Consider the following 11450-nt stretch of genomic DNA (forward strand, 5'->3'; position numbering starts at 1 on the left):
AGACTGATTGATCTCCATTTCAAAATTGAAGATTTCTTATTCAAGGGTTTTCAAAATTTGGTCTTGGATAGTAGTTCATTTCAAGAGTCACAAAGACTTAATCTTGAAAACAAGATTTGATCTCTTTTCTTTAACAAACTAAGATCGTAGAGTGACTTATTGAGAATTATTGAGAATCGACGTAAACTTCTTCGAAATTCCTTCAAGTTATTTATTTATTTCAAAGAAGACTTTGGATTTTGGAGAGAGCTTTGGTATTTAAAATCATCTCTTCATATTCTAAAATTCAGCACTTTTATATTTGTATTGAATTGCTTGGAGGTAAGTTTTTTTTATAGTTCTCCCAAGTCAAGAAAAAGAAAGTTTATAATATGAATTTTTCAAAAAACAGTTTCTAAAATAACTTTAACTTTTTTATTATTTATTTAATGTAATTTAATTAGAAATAAAATCATCCTTAAAAATATGATTTATTATAAAAGAATTTTAAAGAAGATTTATTTTCTTAATTTATGTTTTAATTAATTTAAATTAATTTGAGTAAAATAATTACGACACGATATATGATGTTATCATTTTCTTTAACACATTATAACTATAACCCCTCACCCGATTTGATTGTTAGGTCTAAGTTATAGGATGCCACATTCGTTCCCGAAGCAACTACAGTCAATTAGGTAGTAAATAGTTATTTCCACATGCAAATAAGTGTCAATCACATCCAAATTTATATAAACAATCAATTCCGAGTTTTAATTAATTCTGGTAGTGAGATTGTTGACAGGTCCCTCAAGTCTTCAAGAGAGGAAATCTTTGACTCAATCCTCTTAGGAAGTGTTGTTATAACCTTCTCAACCACCCTACTCTCAATAAACTCGCAATTTGATGCTATTGACCACTTCCATTATCCCATCTCATATTGTTTTACAGTTTCAACCTCCATCATCTTCAAATTCTAAAAATCTCTTCTAAGATTAATGAGTTTTTATTGCTTGGTCTTGTCTAAACCCTGAAACTCCTCCCTTAGCTTATTCCTAGCTTTTTTGGGAGTCTCACAAGTCACAATCCTGGTGAAAATCACATCTGAAACACCACTTTGTATGGATGACATCACCTTGTACATCTTAGCACGATCATCACTATACTGCCTGATCTGTGCTATGGTGTGATTCGTCCTCAACGGTGGTGGTTCAACATCGGCATTCACTGTAACAGCCTGATTTTCAGTGGTGTAGGAAAAAAGTGGTTCAAGGCCACCAAATCCGATGAGTCAAATGAGATTTTAGAAAGATTTTTACATTAGTAATTTGTGTTTTATAAAGATTTATTAGGTCAAGTGATTTTAGAAAATGAGGTATCGAGATCTTGTTTCTATAAACCGAGCTGTAAATATTTTTATAAATATTTACGGACTGCCATTAAGGTAATATTAAAGTTTCATTAGAAAATTTTAACATTTTAATAGTTAATTAATTGAAAAAGATACAAAACTTATAAATTATAGAAAATAAGTGATTAAATAACTTGATAAATAAATAAGGGAGGACTTAAGGAGAAATTAAACCTAAAGGAAAAGCATGAGGCGGCATAAGCAGAGAAATAAATAAAAATTAAGTGAATGAAGGGCAAAATTGTAAATTTTATGAAATTAAAATTAAATAAATTGGATTCTAAAGTTTTCTAGGCCATTCTTCTTCATAATTTCGGAAAAACAGCTATGGGAGAGATATTTTAGGCTGGTTTTGCATATTTTTATTGCATGTGAGTCTAATTCTTTCCCTTCTCTTATAATTTTTATGTTTTTAAGACTTTTACAATTAGGTCCAACTAGCTATTTCATTAGTTTTTAATTTTATTGGAAATTTTAAAAGTTTCCATTGATTAATACTGGATATTTTTGATGAAATAACATGGATTTAGAGCTTTAATTTTGTTGTATAATGATTTTAATAAGTGATTTTGTTAGATATTGATTTTAGGACTAAATTGTGAAGAATTAAAGAATTAGGGTTTGGTATTAAATTTCTATGTATCAGTGGCTGTAAGATAGCTTAGAATATTCAGATAAATTATCAATTGAGAAAAATTAGTTCATTTGATAGACTAATTAGTAAGGGGACTAAATTGTAAAATTTGTAAAAATTAGGGTAATTGTGTAATTTAAAAAATTTAAGGATATTAATGGTGAAGTGAATTGGAATTGAAATATATGATAATAAATGAGTAATTTTATATTTTAGATAAAGAGCCCATAGATACTCGTGAAAAAAGAAAATTAGCAGAATAGTCCCTGAACTTCTAAAAATCTTACAATTTACCCCAGTTAGGTTTGTATGGTTAAAATTTAATAATTATATTGAATTTATGAATGATATTATGTATTTAGTATATTGTTGAAAAATGAAATATTGTTAAATTATAAATTTGAAGTGAATATCCGGTTTAAATGGAACGTGGGGTTGAGTACAATCGTTGTGTGACGAAAGACAACAAAGGAAGAATTGACGGCAAATTACCCAAGTAAACCAAGGTTTAGCATTTGTTGAGAACTTTCACGTTTACTTTCCGTTTAGCTTTCATGAGCTTCTATCTAAGTCATATGAGTTTTCGTTCAACCCTAATAGGTTCCCGTTCAGCTTTTTTGAGCTTCTGTTGAACCCTTATGGGTTTCCGTTCAAATATTATGAGCTTTTATTCAACCAATGGGTTTCTGTTTAGCACTTATGTGCTTCTGTTCACCCTTCGGGCTTTTGAAAACGATGTACTCATATTTGTAAACCGTTCTCTGACTCGGTAAGATTTGGTAAGTGACAAGTGAAAGTGATTTTGGAAGACATATTGTTATTTTGGTATTGATCTGAAATAAATGTATTCATCGATTGAAGTTGTGATTGATAGGGAAATTAAATTGAATAAATTTATTTAAATTGATGTTTTATAGTAGGTTCGGTAAGATTTATGTTTAAACCATCGAACTTACTAAGCTTCATTAAGCTTTCTTGTATTATTTAATGTCCTTGTGGATTTTCAAGAGGTTAGAAGATAGTATCAGCACATCAAGTCACACTATCCAGCCTATTCCGGTAGTTTTTGTACGTTCAATACGGTTTATATGGCATGTATAGGGTTTGTGTGGATTTAATCAAAGTTTGTCTTGTGTAAATGTTAATAATTATAATTTTGCTTATATATATGTTGGGTTGGAAATGAAACATATTGGTGATGTTGATGTGAATGATATAGGTTGTTGTATTCAATTTGTGGTGAACTTTAGTAGACAAGTTAAATGGATTAAATAGGTAAGTTTGAGTATTTAAGATATAAGTTATCATATATTGTATATAATACATGATTTTGGCTTGTTTTGAATGCTTGGTTGTAGTATTTTGATGTGTTAAAATGTTGTATATAGGTTGATATCTAGATGGGTGAGAAAAGTGGCCTTGAAATGGACAATTTTCGTCCACACGGGCGTGTATCTCAATCGTGTGTAACATACGGCCAAGCACATGGGCATGTGGTCTGGCCGTGTGTCCCCTACATCCTTAAAATTTAGAAACAGAATGCTTAGGTTTTTGCACACGGGCGTGCGGCTTGGCCGTGTGACCCCTGCACCTTAATTTCATAAATTAGTATGCTCACATGGCCTATGTAACACCCCTATCCCGTAATCGTCGCCGGAATAGGAAAGGGGAGTCACCGGACAGACAGAGCATTTCAGAGTAACACAGATTCACAGATATCATATAATATCAATACATAAATATTCATCCACAATTCATCCATTAAGATAGTCTACGAGAACTAAAACGTACATTTAGGGAAGGTCGGAACTAAACTGAACCCATTCAAAAATTTCAGAACTTAATCAATATTTTCAAAACTGACCAAGTCACACACCTGTGTGACTAGGCCGTGTGACTCCCACGGGCACAAGATGATACGAGTCATAAAGGCCCAATCCAAGTTCAAGAACGTGCTGGGCTCAAATTGCCACAAGGCCCAATAACGAGATCAAAGGCCCGACAAATGCGGTCCAAACTAAATGGGACCATTCAAGAGCTTGTTAGCAAGGCCTTAGATTCATACACGAGAGAACAAGAAAATCAAGATTCACTTTCTTGTTTTCAAGAAAATCAAGAAATCGAATCTTGGCCCAATTTTGCTGTTCGAAGAGATTTCAAGAATCAAGAAAATCAAGATTTCAAATCTTGGAAATCTTGGTCCAAGAAACCAAATCTTGCAGCCAAAACGCATTGGATCTCCATTACGAGCGTCAACGACCCAATTTTGGTAGGAGATGGATCACAAGCCCAAATTCTTGAAGGCGAGGCCCAATAACCAAAATCCTGCCCAATCAAGAAATTTCTTCATACTTAGTTGAAAAATCAGGCCAAAATGTCAAAGGGCCTAATTTTTAAACATCTTACTTGTTTAATTTAATTTTTTAATCTTTAGGAGCATTACATGTAAAATTCGGCCCAAAACAGCCCATATAAGTGCATGGCCGAATTTACCTTGTTATTTTATTAATTAGGTTTAATTTTTATTAGTTACTTGTGAGATTAGGATTTGTTGGAGGCCTATATAAGCATTGGCCAGCCACCCTTTGTAAAAACATCTTATTATTATTTTTTTCTATCAAATTTCAAATTTGTTGAGTGCAGAATTTTCTTTGGGGTTTTCTCCAAGAATTCTCTCTTGAGTTTTCTTTAGAAGTTGTTTTAACAATCTTTTGATTGTGGGAGCCATCTTCAACCTTCTTCTTGCCATCGATATTCTTTGGAGGGGAGATTAGAGCCGTTTGAAGGAATTTGTGAATTCTTTCGGGAATTCAAGGGTTCTTAGGACTTTTCTTTATTTCTTGCTGTTTCGATTTGTTTCTTTATTCCTACTTGTGCCGATTCATCATCTAATATTTTGCTGTTCTTGTTTGTGTTTTAGCCTTGATTCAAACTCCAAGAACTCTTCATTTAATCGGTTCTTTTATTGGCCATATATAATCGACTCAAAATTCCCCAAAATTAGGGTTCTTGCCGTTTTCTATTTCTTCTTGTTGGGTGAAATTCGGCTGCTGAAATTTGGGCAATTCATATTGGGTGTTCAATTGGACCGAATCGCAACTTAAATTCACTTCTTGAACTGTTCAATTTCACCTATTTCTTTCTTTTCTTTTTTTTTGCCGCCCAAATCCCTAATCTTCCAATTAAAAATCTGATTGTTTCAATCTACTTACTGTTTTGGTGTTCTTGGCAGATTCGGCTTGTGGGAGTTCATTCTTGGGAATCACTTTCGTGTTCTTGGTTTCAAGAAACCTCTTTCATAAGTGTTTCGTTCCTTGATTAGATCTTGCTGATTTTTAGGGTTCTTATTCCAGATTTTAATTTTCCAGATTTAATCTCGTTCTTTGTTTGATTTCAGATCTGTTCGTTTAGAGCTTTCATAGGAGTTTCTCGTGACTTGGCAACTCGATCTTGGTCCGCGCGCGTCCCTATATCACAAGACACGCTCATGTGGTCCAATCGTGCCAAAAAGAGGTCCTATACTGACTTTTTAACATGGCCAACAGACACGGCCGTGTTCCATGACCGTGTAAAATTTAGCTAGCTACTGACTTTCTCACACAACCACAAGGCACGCCCGTGTTCCCTGGCCGTGTGGCACAATACAGGCTTGGTTTAAGCCAATTTGCCACCCTTTAAGGGTCCAATCCTACCAACATTAATAAGCAACATTTCTAACCAATTCCATGCTTAAAGATGACCATTTCATATTAGAACATAACACATTTCAAAACATGCATCAAAACTATGCACAAAACTTAACATTTGCTAGCCAATTGACATGGCATAACATATATACAATTCAAAACTTAATACATAGACATTCTAGCCTATACATGCCATACTTAGTAATATTTACACTTTCAAAGGTACCAAAAAAAGCTTGATAGTGTGGTGACAATCCTCGACTATCCGGAGCCTTCAGTAGTTACGATAACTGTAAAACAAACAGAAATCACATAGAGTAAGCTACGAAGAGCTTAGTAAGTCAAATACAAATTTCCAACTATTATAGCATAAAAATAATAGTAAATGGCCAGATTTCACAACCGTCTCATAGAATATTTCCTTACTTCACAGAAACAGTCTTTTCTATTCAAAAATCTAGTACGATACAAACGTACTTGTATGAATTATACATTTCATATCTCATACTTTATCATTGGACAATCCAGAAACGAAATAAATATTCACAGACAAGTACAATGTCGACGTCCCAGACGTGGTCTTACATGTAATTCAGTATCGATGCCTCTGTCCCAGACAGGGTCTTATACGAAAATAGATACGATGCCGATGTCCCAGACATGGTCTTACACGTAAATTTCAAATCGATGCCTGTGTCCCAGGCACGGTCTTACACGATAATTCAGGTCAATACCAACGTTCTTTTATCAGGCTCTCAAGGCCGTCCAATGCAGATAATAGTTTATAAACACAGAATTTAATCAACTTAAGACATAAGTGTAGTTTGACTTACCTCGTTCGGATTTCGGACGAAAATGGGTCGACTATTCGACTACTTTGGACTTCTCTCGATCTAAATCTGATTTTCTTTGTTCTTGATCTAATTAAATCCAAATTCAACCATTCAATCATTTATTTCATTCAAAAATAATCCATGAACACATATTTAGAGTACTTTGCATTTTAGCCCTTTAATTTCAAACTTTGACAATTTAGTCCATTTTTCACCAAATCAAAAATATGCAAAAATTCACCAAAACTATAGCTTGGCCAAATATACATGGCTTCCATACAAGCCCAATTAACACATTTAATTCACAATTTAGTCCTTTAAAACCTCGTTTTCACAAATTAGCTCAAATAGCTCATTTTATTAAAAATTCAAGAACAAAACATATAACTCATCTAACAAGCCTTCATAATTCATCCAAAAACATCACAAAACTCATGATATCAACAATGGCATTGATAAATGCTAAATTATACATATTTTTACCCTAAATACTTAGCATATTTATGGATGTTTATTACTAGATTTGTGGATTTTGGTGCTCTTAATCCGGTTATTTCATGTTTTGTACTCAGGAGAGCACCAAGAGTCAAAAGGATCCAAAAACGAGCAAAAAAGGGACAAAACAGACCAAATCGAGAAGATGACACGGCCTAAGCTTTGCCACACGGGCAGCTCACACGCTCGTGTCTTTCGAGGGTGTCGACTAAGGCTTTCACGATTCACACGACCTGGCCATTGACCCACATGGCCGTTGTAACACCCCGTACCCGAGACCGTTGCCGGAGTCGGACACGAGGGGTTCACAGACTAAATTCACTTACTTGCACAGTTCATTTTAAAAATTTCCAGGCAGTTGGCTAACTGTGTCACTGTCACCTTAAAAATCATATCTTGAGTTCTAAAACTCAAAAATCAGTTTCGTAATTTTTTCCTGAAACTAGACTCATATTTCCATCTACATATTTTTTTCTAGAATTTTTGGTAGGGCCAATTAGTACAGTTTATTAGTTAAAGTCTCCCCTGTTACAGGGTACGACTATACTGACCTTCATGCATTACGATTTGGATATCTCCCTGTACAGGGTTCAATACTGATGCCATTTGTTTCTATAGAAACTAGACTCAAAGAGGAATCTATACATATATGGTATGACTTCTAAATGTCTCTGGTTAATTTCTAATGAATTTCCAAAGTCAGATCAGGGGATCCAGAAACCGTTCTGGCCCTGTCTCACGAGAACTTTAACATCTCATAATATACTGTTCATATGAACGTTTCGTTACTTTCCAATGAAAATAGATTCATCAAGGTTCGATTACATAATTTATTCACTATTTAATTCCATTCCTACTATTTTTAGTGATTTTTCACATCCACATCACTGCTGCTGCCAGCATCTATTTTTAAGGTAAACTTTACCCATTTCATGATCCTCCATGGATCAACTAGAGTTTGTCATACATATTCCAAAAATGATCATGAATAACCATTCCCATGGCTAACCGTTACCAACATTTCCATACCTCTCGACGGACAACATACAAAACGATTATAATGCTATGATCAAAGTATATTTAAGCCATTTTCGCATGGCTATCCAAATTTACACAAAACCGAAGGGTACATGACCAACAACAAAAGGGTAGTCCTATACATGCCATTTCAAAGTTCAACCAAAAGTATACCAAAAGGAGCTTTGATAGTGTGGGCGAATTCGACTTCAAAATCCCGAGTCCGATAGCTGAAGAACCAAAATCTATAAAACAGAGAATCAAAGAAACAGAGTAAGCATTAAATGCTTAGTAAGTTTTGAGCAAAGAATTTAGACACAACCAAAGTATAGCATTCATGTAGCTAAACAGATAATTTCATATGCACAAATTTTCAATACCATACTTACTTCACATTACCAACCCTTATATTCATACACAAAGATTAACTTAGCCAAAGGCCGGTAGCTCATTTATCAACTGAGCGAATACTTATTTGTAAGGGCTCAACTAATTCAAAGCATATACGAAACATACCTCAATGTTGGGATGTTACAAGCGTATTAACTGAAATTTTTACAGCAAGATCGTTCATTCCCGAATCACGTACCTTCGGAATTTAACCGGATATAGCTACTCGTTCAAATGCCTTCGGGACATAGCCCGGTTATAGTAACTCGCACAAATGCCTTCGGGACTTAACCCGGATTTAGTAACTCGCACCAATGCCTTCGGGCTTAGCCCGGAATTAGTAACTCGCACAAATGCCTTCGGATCTTAGTCCGGATATGGTCACTTAGCACAAAGCCTTCGGGACTTAGCCCGGACATCATTCGAATAACCATGCACATTTAACAATAAATCATGACACATTCGTATTTCATTTTCATTAGCAAAACTCAAACACAAGACACTTATCACTCTTGCAATTTCGGCTCAATAGCCACTCACAAAGAGCATGATTTTGATTTTCTTAAAACATGATCTAATCAAATCATAATCTAAGCTCTATTACTCAAGAACTTACCTCGGATGTGGTCGAACGTTTTCAGCGGCTATTCGATAACTTTTTCCTTTCCCTTATCCAACTGTGGTCCTCTAAGCTCTTGAGCTAATTCAAACAAATTTAACTTATTAAAGTCTCATTATGCTAGCTTATGGCCGAATATGACAAGGAGTTTGATTGGTCATATGGCCACCTTCTAGCTCAACTACACAATGGTCATATGCATTTTTAATCACATCAAGCAATTTAATACAATTCATTCGAACATCAAAAGAAAACCTCAAGGTACTTAGCCCATATATACTTTAGGCATTAGAGTCACATATATATATGGAATCATGAATCAAACTCAACATTTTAGCTAATATTCCCCCTTGGCCGAATTTTCTAAGCCAAGACAAAAGCATCAATATGCTTGCCTCTAACCGAATACATGCAACACCAATCTTCTTCCTATGGCCGAATATGCATGTCTATGTTGAGGCCGATTATATACTTAATACCACACATAAATGGCATACATTTTACTAACTAATGCATTACATATTATAACTCAATACGCATCCATCATTTAATCCATAACCGAAGCACCATCATGTTTAAGTATATACCTTGAGATAATATATAGGTCATACCAATACATCATGTGCAATCATATATATATGTGCAAGAGCCGAATCACAAATTTGATTATAACCAAATTTAAACATATATCCAAAACATAAATCTTACCTACCATGCAATAAGCATAAATCACACTTATGGATATACCATGGCCGATACTTCCAACAACACCAAATAAAAATATACTTCATGGATCTAAGGTAGAATCAAGAAAGAAACTCATAATCATCAAGATGTAAGCAACTACCATTGTTCATCTAGATTTAGCATGAAACACAACCATCACCCTTATTAATCTCCATAGCCGAAAACCTTACTTATTCCAAAATCACAATTTCAACATGGTTTACCAACAATAACTTGATATCTCACTCAAAATCAACTAGGATTTCAAGAACTAGTATCAACTTCCTTACCTTAATATCGACCTAAGATGACCGATTGCTTCACTCCTTCCTTCCTCCTCTCAATTCGGCCAAGAAGAACCAAAGAACACAACTTGTTTCCTTTCTTCCTTAGAACATTCGGCCAAGAGAAATGAAAAAAGATGGACACTTTTTTTTTTGTTTTCTTTCTTACATTCACGGCAATGGGGAGGGGGGAGAATCAATCACACACATTCTTTCTTTTTTCCATTTCTCCTTATTACCCATACTCCTTATTTTATTGTTCCTAACATACATCACTAACATAACATGTTTGTGACATGTTTCCACTCATAGCATGGCTGGCCACTATGCCTTAATTTGGGTAAATTGACATGCAAACCCATCATTTTCACAATATGCATTAATAGGCCACTTTGCATTTGCCTAGCACATTTCTAAATTTTCTCACATAAGTCCTATTTGATAAAATTCACTTACAATTAAAAAAATTCAAACACGAAATTTTCACACATGCACATGTATATATAATGAGCATCAATTATGACGGTTAATTATTTTTATGACTCGGTTTAGTGGTCCCGAAACCACTTCCCGACTAGGGTCACATTAGGGCTGTCACAGCCGTGTGCAATTTAATGGATCGAACATGGCCTGGCAATCACGTCAAACGGCCGTGGCACACCGGCGTGTCCCTTTTTCAAAAGAGTTGTATTTTACATGGAAAAGGATACTTAGGGAGGAAGAAAGCCAACCAAAGCCTATATAAACACCCTAAGTATGACTTAGAAGGGGGCCCTCTCTCTAGAACTTTTCTGGAGTACAGAACCACACGCTGGGAATTACTTGAAGAAAGCCAGACGATCCATCCAAAAAACCGGAGCTACTCCAAGACTGAAGATCTCTCTCAGAATTCCTTCAAGGGTTTTAGAGTTTTCTTTATGTTTTGTTATTTTCATACTTTTGAGATGTACTCTTATTTTATTATGAACTAAACCCTTAGATAAGGGGGTTGAAACCTATGATGGATCTTGTTATTATTATCTGAACTGTATGATAAATACTTGATTTGTTCTTAATTATGTGTTTTTAATGCTTGAGTTAATATTTCGGGTATTAATTCATGATTTGATGTGCTTATGCAGAGGAGCAAAAGTCCCTGTCTAAGAGTAGATTTGGCATAATTAAGCGGAGTTGATCGAACGCCTAGAAATAGGGTTACGAGATTTTGCCGGATTAGGGTGAAACCTAATATGGGAGTCCATAGATCGATTTACTGCTTCCCTAGGGGTTTTAATTAAGAAAGAGATTTCGATTAATTCAACTGAGGGTTAGACGTTAGTAGTCTCGAAAGAGAGAATAATATAGGTTAGGGAGTCTCACGGATCAAGTCAAGTGAA

The sequence above is a fragment of the Gossypium hirsutum genome, chromosome A09 (assembly GCF_007990345.1).
Source record: "Gossypium hirsutum isolate 1008001.06 chromosome A09, Gossypium_hirsutum_v2.1, whole genome shotgun sequence".
Taxonomy (NCBI): domain Eukaryota; kingdom Viridiplantae; phylum Streptophyta; class Magnoliopsida; order Malvales; family Malvaceae; genus Gossypium; species Gossypium hirsutum.